This window comes from Schistocerca americana, chromosome X (genome assembly GCF_021461395.2).
Source record: "Schistocerca americana isolate TAMUIC-IGC-003095 chromosome X, iqSchAmer2.1, whole genome shotgun sequence".
In the NCBI taxonomy this organism is placed as follows: Eukaryota; Metazoa; Arthropoda; class Insecta; order Orthoptera; family Acrididae; genus Schistocerca; species Schistocerca americana.
The window spans coordinates 941,313,074-941,326,209 of record NC_060130.1 but is presented as its reverse complement, the minus strand read 5'-3'; the positions used below and the strand labels follow the sequence as shown (position 1 = coordinate 941,326,209).

The window sequence follows — 13,136 nt, the reverse complement described above, 5'->3', positions numbered from 1 at the left end:
GCATACTGAGGTAATTTATGAATGTAGTAGATGGTAGCAGTCACTTATAGCTTTTAAAGCAATAGTCACCACAGAGACTGCGGTACATGATTGCAAGAGACTGTGATATGTCTTTTTTTTTAATAGTGATCATATTGAGAAGATTATTGACAGTGAAAGTATGTATATATAACATTACTGAAATGTAAATTTGATTGATACAGATTTAGTAAATTTTAGGCCTAATTTTACTAGTTATTTAGGACTATTATTTGTTTTAGGCATTATGAGTTCACACAAATTTCAAGATGTTGTACTGTGTCCAGGAAAAATATGAAATTAGTTTCAAATATATCTCATGAAATGATGTATGGTTGAAAACCATATGTCCCAGTGGTTCCAAAGTGAAACCACCTTAAAACAATTGATGCTTACGTTTTGCCAATTTCTTCTTGTATTCATTGCTTACTATGATGATGGTCAATTTTGTGGAAAATATTAAAATTAATTTTTTATATGATTGGGACTCAAAGGGTTAAAATAAATTAAAATATTTTGTGTTTGGGATACCAGTCTCTCCCCAACCACATCTATCTCAACTTGTTTCACCATTTATTGTACATATGTATAAATAAAATACAAATTATGTTACATTATGGAATGTATCACAGCTCTAATTGGGTTTATATATAAACATTTTATTCTTTCACATATATCCACAAATAGTTTGTAAACACAGTAGCCAGTGGTTTTATCATCCCAGTCGCTTTACCGTGTAATATCTCAGTTCCCCAGGACTTAAAAACTAAACACCATGCACAATCTGATCTCCAGAAATCAATTAACATTACCGAAATCACTTTTTGAAAACCGGCAGCATGCAGGTCCACAATTGATGATTATTTCTGTGGGACATATTCCCAATTCATGCGTACTCAAGTACCTTAGGACCACTCCTCACTGCAGGTACCAAATGTTCTTTTGGATGGTCACAAGATAAGTGTTGCTCTGATACTCTCACTATACATCCAAATACAGCAGTTATGCTGACACTACAGTATGCTGGAGGAAGCAATTCTAGTTTATATGCGGGGCATTTGAAAAGTCAATGCAAAAATGAAAACTACTTACATGTTTGGCATAAACCTTTTTTATTTTTCGACATAGTCTCCTTTTAGACTTATACACTTCGTCCAATGCTGTTATAATTTGTTGATACCTTCCAAATAATAGGAATTGTCCAAGTCTGCAAAATATCTATTAGTTGCTGCAATCACCTCCTTGTTTGAATAAAATCTTTGTCCCGCCAGCCATTTCTTCAAATCTTCAAATTGGGGAATAAATAGTAGTCTTAAGGAGCCAAATCTGGAGAACGGAGGGGGGGGGGGGGGGGGGGGGGCAGTTGTGACCACAACTGCTGAGTTGTGTGCTGGTGCACTGTTGTGATAGAAAATGACTTTTTTGTGGTCCAATTGCCGGTGTTTCTCCTGCAGCTTGGTTTTTAAATGGTCCAATAACGACGAATAATATGCACCTGTAATAGTTTTAACCTTTTCCAAATAGTCAATGAGGATTATAATTTTAAAGAAAATAGTTCTGCAATTATTATAAATAAACTGGAAGTAGTCTTGATCACTTACCTTTTTTAATATGGTGACCAGTTTCGATCTTTTTATCAGATCATCTTCACACCTACAATAAACAGGGATTGATATGAACATATAAAGGATGAAATCTTATATTCATAAAGCAGTAAATAACGCTGATATACCATGAATGTCTGCCGGAGGTGGTGGCGCATGACAACCCTCTTGTTTGTGGCTGGTGGTGTACCGCAACATGAAGAACACCAGCCGCTAATTAAATACATGAATCTCCATCCACCATCACCGGCATAACATCATGGATAGCCAATCATGTAAGTTGCATTTCTGCTGCTTAAGAAAGTAACATGGTAGTTACTGTAAGTCATTATTACTATCTATAGGACTTATAAAACATGTTAAAATCTTATAGCTTATAAAATATAGTGTAAAAAGGTAATTACTACAACGTAAACAGCGTGGCCCTCTATCATGTACTGTTTTCGACCAAAGCAAAGTGATGTCAAGGACGCCACTGTAGTAACCATGGTTACCTACTCATCTTACTAGGGCCAAAGATGATAGCAAGGATGTCACTCTAGTAACCGTGGCTACCTACTCATCTTACTAGGGCCAAAGACGCTACCTATGGAGAAAGCGTCCTAGTTGCTCTAAGGTTGCCAGGGAGACCCAACGAAGGTTTACCAGTACATGATATGAGTAAATTATATCCACATGAATTCCTGTTATTTTAATGGTAACAGGAACTCATGGGCATATCATTTACTCATGTTATGTACTGATCGACCTCCGTTGGGTCTCCCTGGCAACCTTAGAGTGACCAGGATGCTTTCTCCACAGGTAGCCTCTTTGGCCCTAGTAAGACGAATAGGTAGCCATGGTTACTACAGTGGCGTCCTTGCCATCATCTCTGCTTTGGTCGATAACAGTACATGATAGAGGGCTACACTGTTTAGGTTGCAGTAATTACCTTTTTACAATACAGTTTGTAAGCTATAAGATTTTAACATGTTTTATAAGTCCTATAGATGGTAATAATGACTTATAGTAACTACCACATTACTTTCTTAAGCAGCAGAGATGCAACTTACGTGATTGGCTATCCATGATGTTATGCCGGAGAATGTGGGTGGGCCTTCATGTATTTAATTAGCAGCTGGTGTACTTCATGTTGTGGTACACCACCAACCACAAACAAGAGGGTTGACATGTGCCACTGCCTCCGGCAGACGTTCATGGTATATCAGTGTTATTTACTGCTTTATGAATATATGATTTCATCCTTTATATGTTCATATCAATTCCTGTTTATTGTAGGTCTGAAGATGATCTGATAAAAAGATCGAAACTGGTCACCATATTAAAAAAAGTTAAGCGATCAAGACTGCTTCCAGTTTATTTATAGTGAGGAATATCCCTTGCGACAGTCGCCATAACCTTTCTGGCCGAAGGACTTGCCTTCGCCTTTTTTGGTGCAGATTCCCCTTGGTAACCCATTGCTTAGATTGTTGTTTGGTCTCAAGAGTATAGTAATGTAGCCATGTTTCATCCACAGTGATGAAACGGCACTTAAATTCCTGTGGATTCTTCCTGAACAGCTGCAAACCATCCTTGCAACACTTCACACGATTCTGTTTTTGGTCAAGAGTGAGCAATAGTGAAACCCATCTTGCGGATAGCTTTATCATGTCCAAATGTTTATTCAAAATATTATGTACTCATTTATTCAAGATATTCAGAGCACTAGCAGTCTCACGAACCTTAACTCTTCTGTCATCCATCACCATATCATGGATTTTATCAATGATTTCTGGAGTCATAACCTCCACAGGGTGTCCAGAACGTTCAGCATCACTTGTGCCCATATGGCCACTCTGAAAATTTTGAAACCACCTATAAACTGTTCTAATCAAAGGTGCAGAATCACCATTTATCAAGTTTGTCTTTAGTCTCCTGAGGCGTTTTGCCTTTCATTAAGTAATGTTTAACCACCACACAAAATTCTTCTTCGTCCATTTTTTGACAATCACTCGACTTCCTTGATTCACACAAATGCCAAAAACAAAGAAATAGACCAATATGGCTGAAACTTGGTGTGTGTTCTTTCCAAAGATGCTACAACTAAACATGACCTCAATACACCCCGGTGGTGCCATCTCAAAGCCTTTGCACAGACTTTTCAAACACCTCTCATATGTGAGAAACCCCATTTGAGCAACTGCAATGATGCTCATTGCAGTGCTCCTCTGTGATAGTGTCAACTGTGTATATAGCACTTTTTATTACATCATCATTATTATGTCCATTCATTTTAAAGACAAAATGACTTCAGTAGAGTCCACTCCTTTACCTCAGCCAGCACGTTCATGATATATGTGGACAAAAAGCTCTTTGGATCTAAAGCAAATTTATAATCAACTTATTTTGATGGTGGTAGGTAGAAACTACTAACTCAAATCTATAAATCTTTTTTTTTCTTTTTAAAAAACTTAGAAATATTCAGCATTTAACCATATGTACAAATTAACTTTCAATGTGAATGTAAAATGACTTGTTCCCCATAGTTACAATTTATCATGCAAAATGATCCATGGAACATGAAAGTAATTAACTAATAGTTGTTTGTGGTTTTCAGACATCGGGGCAGATATCAAGATCCGAATCTCATCCCTCTTTCATCTTGGAGACAAATTTGACCACATCTTTGTTTACAAATGGTAGCACAACTGTTGTTATTTTATTAAAAGCACATTTGATTCTGAAGTTGACTACAATTGTTATTGTCTATGATTACAATAAGTCAGTTCTTACATTAAACCTCATACTTCCAATGTAAACCCTCAGAACACAGCACTACCAGCAATCCAAATGATAAGTTTCTGTGAGGAGCATTGCTTCAAATCATATTAAGTTTGAGGATCATAATTTTACAGGAAGCGAAAAAAATGTTTTGCTTCCTTAACTAAATTGAATATGTATGTCAAAATTCTTGATTTCATAACCTAAGTATCTAGATTATGTTCCAGAATTATTCATGATTTAAATCATTTCCCAATGCATGAAGGCATGATTTTAATTTTTAAGTTGCACTTAATCTGTTTTGAAGCAATTCACTGAACAAAATATGTTTTGATCAAATCTGATTTTCATGTAATATGATTTGAAACATTCTTTTCACTTTTTACTGATTTTATTGTTGGACACAGCCCATCATGAAAGAAAAGAAAGTAGATCAATGTGCTGCAGTCTTGCAAACAGTCACTGTCATTGTCCACATAAGTCACCCTACCAGTTTCAGCTGATGTCACATCAATGTTTAGTGTCAAAACATAAAACTGCAAACTATCAACCTCTTTCCATTTATCTCCAAATATTGTTTTCAACAGGTTACTGACATCGACTTTCTTAGCATTAGGTAATACCCTCACTTTATGAATTATGGGAGGTTCACGTATCTGGTCAATCCTTGTACCTCATTTCAGAAGGGTTGCAAATCACTTTGAGTGACCATCAAAACTGTATGTTTGCTCCATCTTTATTCTGACATAAGACTGTCCACCTTCCTTCAGAATGAGTCCCTTCATTTCTTTAATCCCATCTAATTTCTTAAAATTCTTGGCAAGCATCTTGTAGCCCTTTACAAACCATTCTCTGCCTAGAAATTTTACAGTTCCCACAGCCTGATAAATCTCTCAGTATTTCTTAGTTGTAATGACGTCTGAGCACTTACAAAGAGCCTTTTCTTCCATACCAAAACCCTGTCAGCAAGTAAAAATGAATGTTCTCTCACGACAAAGAATACAATAATTGTAGAAATATTAGTGGGTGCTTTGTTTTGAAGCCAACAAACTAAAGCAAGGATAAAATGCATGTTCTTGATTTGCCCTCTGCATCCACCTGCAAACAGCCTGAGGCAGGTGATCAAATTATCAAAATTTACCTCATGTAGAAATGAAGTAACACCAGATGTTACCTCACTTGCTCCTCTTCCAGCCTGTCTCATTCCAAGCATAAAATTTTGGATTCTGAATACTGACATCAGTTACACACAACATGTAAAATGATATTTGGCACAAATAGTATGCTTCACTCATCAATAATTTAGGCAGTGGTTTTACTTGTTGCAGATGAAAGCAAAACAACATTGTGTCAGCAGGACATTCCCTCATAAGTCTGTGAAACACCTTTGCACAAACTTTATGTTCTCTCAATTCAGCTATTAAACCTTTCTTTTTCATAGTATCTTGCTCAGATTTCATCTCATATTAACTTTTACTGACAACAGAGGGAAGAGAAGGATAAGGTGCATAACTCTTAATGTTCTACAATAATGGGTCACTCAGCTGTTTACTGCAGAAAGATAATGGGATCTCTAAAGCAGAATAATAATTTAATACTTTAGTAATTGTATTACAAGAAACACTGTAACCTACCTCACATGACACAACAATGGAATTTAAACTCACTTTCCTGCAAATGCTTCCTATTTATTCACGATTTTGGATCTCCAGAATTTGGAGATGTAACATTCATTATATAACTGACTCTGTGATCTTGTTCAACTTTGTTCAGTATGATGTGAACTTTATTCTTTGCTTTTGCCAGGCAGAATACTTGGATGCTTTTACACTTGAATCTGCCTTATTTATGATCAAAAGTGACTCAAAATTATGTAAATGTGAATCTCAGTTGAAGCACATAAAACTAAATATGTCTCCTCACGTCATAACTACAGATAATAAAGCTCAATCAAAGTATAAGGACATGCATTTATGCAATCTTTCCCACACAAATAACATGTCAATGCACAGACATTACAACCTTCACTGAAAATGAACATTCATAAAATCCATCAGGCTATATTACTTACTGAGCTTCATTTTCACACTGTCTTTTAGTTTTTTCAATTCTAATTCTGATTCTACTTCCTTTCAATCGCTCTCCTATGAATAAATTGACCTTCATGGTGACTGAAAGTGTGTAGTCACGCAATCAACAACATACTGTGAGCTACATGATGGAAATAATAGGAACAGCCAACAAAAGAGCAGGCTAATACCAGAGACTGGGTAACATATCCTGAAAATAATGTGTTTTGAACCATCAGCTGTGATGTACATCCTCATGTTTTTCAGCACTAAGTTACTATGGGAAAGAATATGAAATGACCTGAGCTGACTCAACAGTGTTAAAGAGCATATCACAATTGGGAGGAAAAGGCATTAACATATATTTTGACCATGGCTGCATTTACACATTTTGAAACGATGCTCCTTTTCTACTATAAGCCATGTTTTACAACATGAACTCTGTTCATGCCCAAGTGGATATATTAGTGTCACACATACAGACTGGCCTACAAAACAAGTTAGGTTCAGTTCTACTTCCTCTCAAATCCTTGCTTTATATCATTATGAATATCTCAACCCAACCATGCTCCCCCCTCCCCCTCCCCCTCCACATGGTATACCCCTTCACTTGTCATTTTATATAACCTTATTATAACTGTATTATTGTGAAGTTGACTCAAGATTACCCAAACTTATTCTTCATTTGCAGATACCTGTCTCCTGTCTGAATTGTAAAGGGAAGTATGCAGGCTTTACACCTTACCTTTTCCATGGAAATTTTCTCGCAAGTACATAGCTTGTCAAACAAAGGCTACCTAATTATCAGCCAGGGTCAACAGACACATACATCTTTGCCTGCTCAAGATATACAGAATTGCCAGTGTAGATCAACCTATATCTGTACTTCACATGACAACTTCTATCTTTGTGTAACTTCTCTATTATTAGCAGACCTAAATAACTACCACGTTCCAAACAGATAGCCGAATTAACACAACCTTTGTTCTACTCCATAAGAACTGCTAGTTACACACCATCTCATATCCTATTCTCTAGTGCCCTCCACCATAAATCATCTCATATTTTATTCTGCTTCCACTAGTGGGTTACAATTGGAATTTTATTCCAGATGCATACCAAGTGTAATAGCAGACTTCTATTCAAAGCACCCCACTGTGATATAGTGCGACCTGGATTTCATTTCTCAACACTACTGAAAAAAACTTTGAATCACCTGTCAAACCATTCCTGCTATTCATTCAAGAATTCAAGTTTTTTTTCTGTATGCACCCTGTCTTATGACTTCTTTTGGAAACTAACAACATTGAATTTCTCAAGTCCTTGGATTCATTGATGGCACAGGAGCAGCAACAAATTCCACTAGATCAAGCTGTCGCCCATATTATGGCATTCCACCAGCACAGTATCTTATTAAATATAACTGTTCCCAAAGTGACTTCTACCCTTCCTGCTAGTCTGATACTGAGAGTGATTATATACTGCTGTGACACATGAAAGGTATAGAACATGTACAGCCACTCCAGTTGATCAATGCCTTTTCCTGGTTTTAGTAGAGCATACCAAGTTGAAGTGCAGAGTTAATGACGCCTTTTATTCTTTTACTGCCATAACTGTAATTTTGTAATCTTACCTATGATTTCTTCTATAATTAAAACTGTTTTTATATTTGTCTCATGAATTGCTTAGTTTAGTGATGGTTTCAAACAGCAGACTTTTATTGTTGTGCTTATACATTCATTTGATGTTTTATTGTCATGAGTTATTTTTACACTCTTTCTATACAGTTTAACTGAACTTCTTACTTTTGTGGCGCCTATGAGGTCGACACTAGCATCGATATACATTTGTCTCTAGACTCCGAGCATCGTCTTTGTACGCTAAGCTAAGATTATCTTTGCTCTCTTCCACCCTCAGCAGTTCTTTGTACGCCTTGCTTGTATAAAGAGGTGAATAAATGAAATACTGTTAAAAAGGTGTTGTTTGGTGTAACTGACCCGAACATCCACCTCACTTTGCTGGGGCAATCACATAAATTTGTGATTGAAGGGAATTTTGCCATCAGGTGTTTATTCTAAATGTTACCAATTGTTTATAAGAAGCATTAATGCAATGAGAAGCATCATGTTTTGCAGTTGTCATTTTATGCTTTTGTTAGTTAAATCTATTCAGTCTTATATGTCATTCTGGTTGATTCCCAGAAAGATTTAATCAAGTAGTTGGCTTGGTACCTTCCACACATTAATATATTTTCAGCTTTGCAACTTTTCTTTAGTCAATTCAATAGTTACAGCATTACTTAGAGGATGTAATGGATGGTGTTAATGAACTCAAAATAAATTTTAGTTACAATGCTTCACCCCTCCCTGATTACAGTTAAAACAAACTGTTGTGTTTCAGAATTTTATTCCATGATTTTGATCTGTCTTACTGTCAGTTTGATAACCAAATGGTGCCACCCTGGTGGTTATCTGGTCATGGTGTGCCCACATCATCTCAAAAAAAAACACATTCTGATGAAGAGGCCTTTCAGTATCACACAGTCCCTGTTCTATTACAAATCACACAGTGTTTGTTACCTCCTTTAATAATGCTAGAAGTCAATCATACACTTGCTCCCTTAGTTTTTAAAAACCAACCTGTAAACATGTATTGATTATTTTTATGTTATGTTCTAATCCTTGTTGTATGAGTGTTTCAGTTACTTGCACTCCTTAAAACTGTCTTTAAAACCAGATTCGGATATCTTTGCAATGCTGCCACCACAGTCCTGTGTTGTCTACTGTATTCACGACACTGTGATGTAACATTTGTACTCAAGATTTGGATTAAAATATTGTTACCCCTAGATTTAAGGTCACATTGAGATTGCTGAATTCAGCCATGGGGACTTCTTTCAGGGAAAGGGGAAGAAATATACAAGGTGCCCCCAGCCTCCTAATGTGACAAATTTCTATTATTTAAATTTTGCAAAGAGACCACTCCTTTTGTCATCACCTTTCACCTGACGTGACAACAATCAAGAGGTTCAGAGGGGAATAGACAGATTCATCAGCAGCAAAGCCACCTTGCCAATCAAATCACACTGCAGGATCACTGACTTGTGAGACTAGGTGTTCTCAGAGGCACAGCCAATACATGTCTCCCTCTTCTGTTTCAAAGCCACCACCTAGGGCAGATGATAAATTACTTAGTCATTTTTACCTTGGCTTTTCCCTTCTCCTCCAAAATGGGTATGGGAATATTGACAGTACATCAAATCCTTATCTTCCTCTTTTTCTAATAAGTCAAGCCCTATGTCTCAATAGCCTTGTAATTTACAATAACGTGCAGAAATCCAAAGTGCGATTTGAACAATATATTATTTGTAGTCAGATCGTTAATAAGTCACTTTTACAGAACCGTTCCTAAAATTTCTTAGAATGTTGGCATAACTGAAACTGCTCAGAATTTGGATAGTATTATCACATTGCTTGTACAGCTTAATAACAGAATGTTTAAGTGAATTGGGAAAGACTCAGTCTGTAAAATTGTTCATAATGAATTCAATGAAGTGGCAGTACTTTTCCACCAAGAGGTTATGAAGCAATTTTTAAGGGAAACATATTTTATACATTCACATTTCTTAGTTTATTATAAATTTGTAGTCCCATACTATATGGTGTCTGTGCATAACGTTTTAAACACTTTGAAATTTTTGCTCTAACAAGCGCTTTACACTTGAGATTTATGTTTTCAAGTGTTTGGTAGTTGTTGTACAAGAAAATCAAACATTCAAAAATGTACGAAGTATGAAGACAAAATGGTTAGTTTAGTAACTGTGTAGACAGTTATTTAATAAAAAGAGACAGTCAGATACATAAAGCAAAAATACAGTAACCAGAAAATGTTTGAATGACTGATAAGAATACAAGCTGAGCTGTACTAATAGGTAATCTGCCTGTGCCTCAAAAACAGTACACACGGTATGATTCTGAAGAGAGTCACAGATGAATTCCAGGTGAACTGCAGTCTGTCATAACTAAATCCACCTGACTGCACAATCTATATAGCATTATTCTGATACCACCACGTGAATGTTGCCCATTGTGCCCTGCATCCAAAAAAGTGGTACAACATGGAGGGAGTGGCCCCACCACATGTCTTGGTCAGCTCCGATCAGTTGTGATGTCAACAAATGTACTGTCCTCAGTTAAGTGGTTTCAGTGAACTCTTGTGTTACTGCTACTACTGTCCAGTAATGTAGCATGCCTCCTCTCTCAAACTGGCTGGTAGGACCTGAACCATGCTCATCTGTGGCATTGTGGAGAAGGAAGAGATATGGGAGCTACTCCACTGCCCAGATGAACTTGTGTGAGGGTTTCTGGTGGCACCCACACTGTTGTGGCTTCTTGATTTAAAACAGGATGTTCAACATCTGGTGGCATCTCAGTATTGCCATCTCCAATATAGGTGGGCAGCCAAGGCTGCAGTGTGGTGAATGTGATGGTTAATACTGTGGCCCCTTTCACTATTGACAGCGCAAATCTTTACATGAGGAAAGCATGCAACACTGGGTCCCCGGAATCTTTTCTGGTCAATGATTTTTTTATGTACCCTCTAGCATCCCCACATATGAAATATGATTCACTTGGGTGATATTTTCCTCACAATCAGGAACAATGTTTCAAGTTGGCAGCCATATGTATCATGTACCATACAGTCTGTGCTTCATGCTTGTCATTTTTTCAAGTTTGTCACAGTCACAAGAAGGTGGCAGCACTTATGAAAAGCACATTGTCTGTGCACAAATGAAGATGCCACATGAAAGAAAAGATAATAAACAGAAATAGTATTTCTTATGAGAAATAATCACGATATCTATAAATAAGTCTAAATACAACTTACGTCACATTTAAGTTTGTGCATATGTTTCCAAGTCTCAGGACATGTGTAAATGTACTGCATCAAATTTGATACAATTGGACTGTATGACTACATTTTGCACATTATCACGAAAGTTATATTTACATATGTGTGAATGATGCAAAACAAATCTAATTTGTCTGCTACATCTTATTTGCTGTAAATGAGAAAGTGAACAGTTTCATGGGCTACAGATAAAACATTTAAGAAGTTAACAGTGTTTGTATTGTAAGTGTATGTGGTTCTTAGGTTTGACAGATTCAGAAATTCTGGAAGTGCTACAGGAGCCCATTGACCCAAATAGTTTGGACAAAAGGGAAAGAGATGAAGTAAAGAAGTGTAAATCTATGTAAGCTATCCCATCAGCATGTAAAAGGTCTAGATATACATTGCATTTGCCAGGAATTTACACTTGGAAATAAAAATGTAGATCTAAATGCAGAGTGCGACGTTGCTCCAGTCATAAGTTCGTGAAATGCAAGACTTGTGATGTGTTCCTGTGTTTCACTTCAAAAAGGAGTTGCTTGACAACTTTCCACACAGTATGAGACAGCTTGGAGAGTTGAAGCAAAACCCTAAATTCAGTAATCTTCATACATACATAATCATGTATATTATTATATAAGAATATGTAATGAACACTGTTTTGCAAAATTTAGCCTCTGAAATGGTTGTATCTTTGACATTTTTACATACTGTACATTTTAGTTTCATGAAAAGCCTTGAAAGAATAAATAGTGTATACAAGCTCTGATGTCTGTTAATTAATGTTTCCTAACCCAAAATTCCTTAAAATTCCAATAAACAGCAATAAATAAGCATTTTATAATTTGACTATTTTAGTTTCATAGACATATGATGTATCATATTTGATACATGGGCTATGGTTACTTTTGCTTGATAGAGACATACATATGATTCATTACCTTATGGCATATATGGAATGATACATTTTTTCTACAAATTACTGGCTTTTGGTGATGTTAAGAAGCGAAATATTACCAATTTTCCAATTTTTTCTTTAAAAGTTTGGTTTCAGGCCTCTAGAAGATATATTACAAACAGTATAAGAAGAGGGTCATAGTGTGGATTTTATGATGATCTGTGCTATTATTGTGCCTTACAAATGCTGCTGAGTTGATGACATTTGATATGAACTAAAAATATTCCTTAAGTATTCTATTTCTTCTTTGAAAAAATTACCTTTATTAAGAAAACATTTTAGGCCGACTTGGTGAAAACAGTTTATAAGTTATTCCAATGATCCTTTTATGACTATGATGGTGGCAATGATGGTGTAATCAAGATAATTAGAATACCTAAATATGCCTTGAATTAACTATTCTAAAAATCATCAAAACATTTGTCATAATGTGAAAGGAAGATTCAGAATACCAAAATATTGAGAGGTCTTTTATGGTGGGAGTTACAGATACACATGCAAAAGATAAATTTTTAGCAGATCAGGGCAAGGAATGAGGAATGTGTCTATGTAACTAATGCATTAATTTTAGTGCTTTCAAAAATGCCATAGACAAGTAAAGAACTATACAGTTTATTAACTGTGTCAATTGGTATTGCCCAGCATCTGACTGTCACTTGTATGATTACCCACCTTTTGCACAATATATCCAATTATTTCTTAAGGATGCACCATTACCATAAATGATAGATTGTTGGGCCGAGCTAAATTAAGAGATAACTGTTGATGTAAGCCTAATAAAGAGTTTGGAACTGTGATACAAACTTTCGCCATGGTGCAACAATATCACATATTCAG

General features: G+C 36.1%; 1 protein-coding gene across 5 annotated transcripts in view; it reads right to left on the bottom strand.

Moving 5' to 3' along the window:
* LOC124555080 (acidic mammalian chitinase-like) overlaps positions 1-13,136 on the bottom strand; it is a 183,108-nt gene that overhangs the window by 63,814 nt on the left and 106,158 nt on the right. The window lies entirely within an intron of this gene.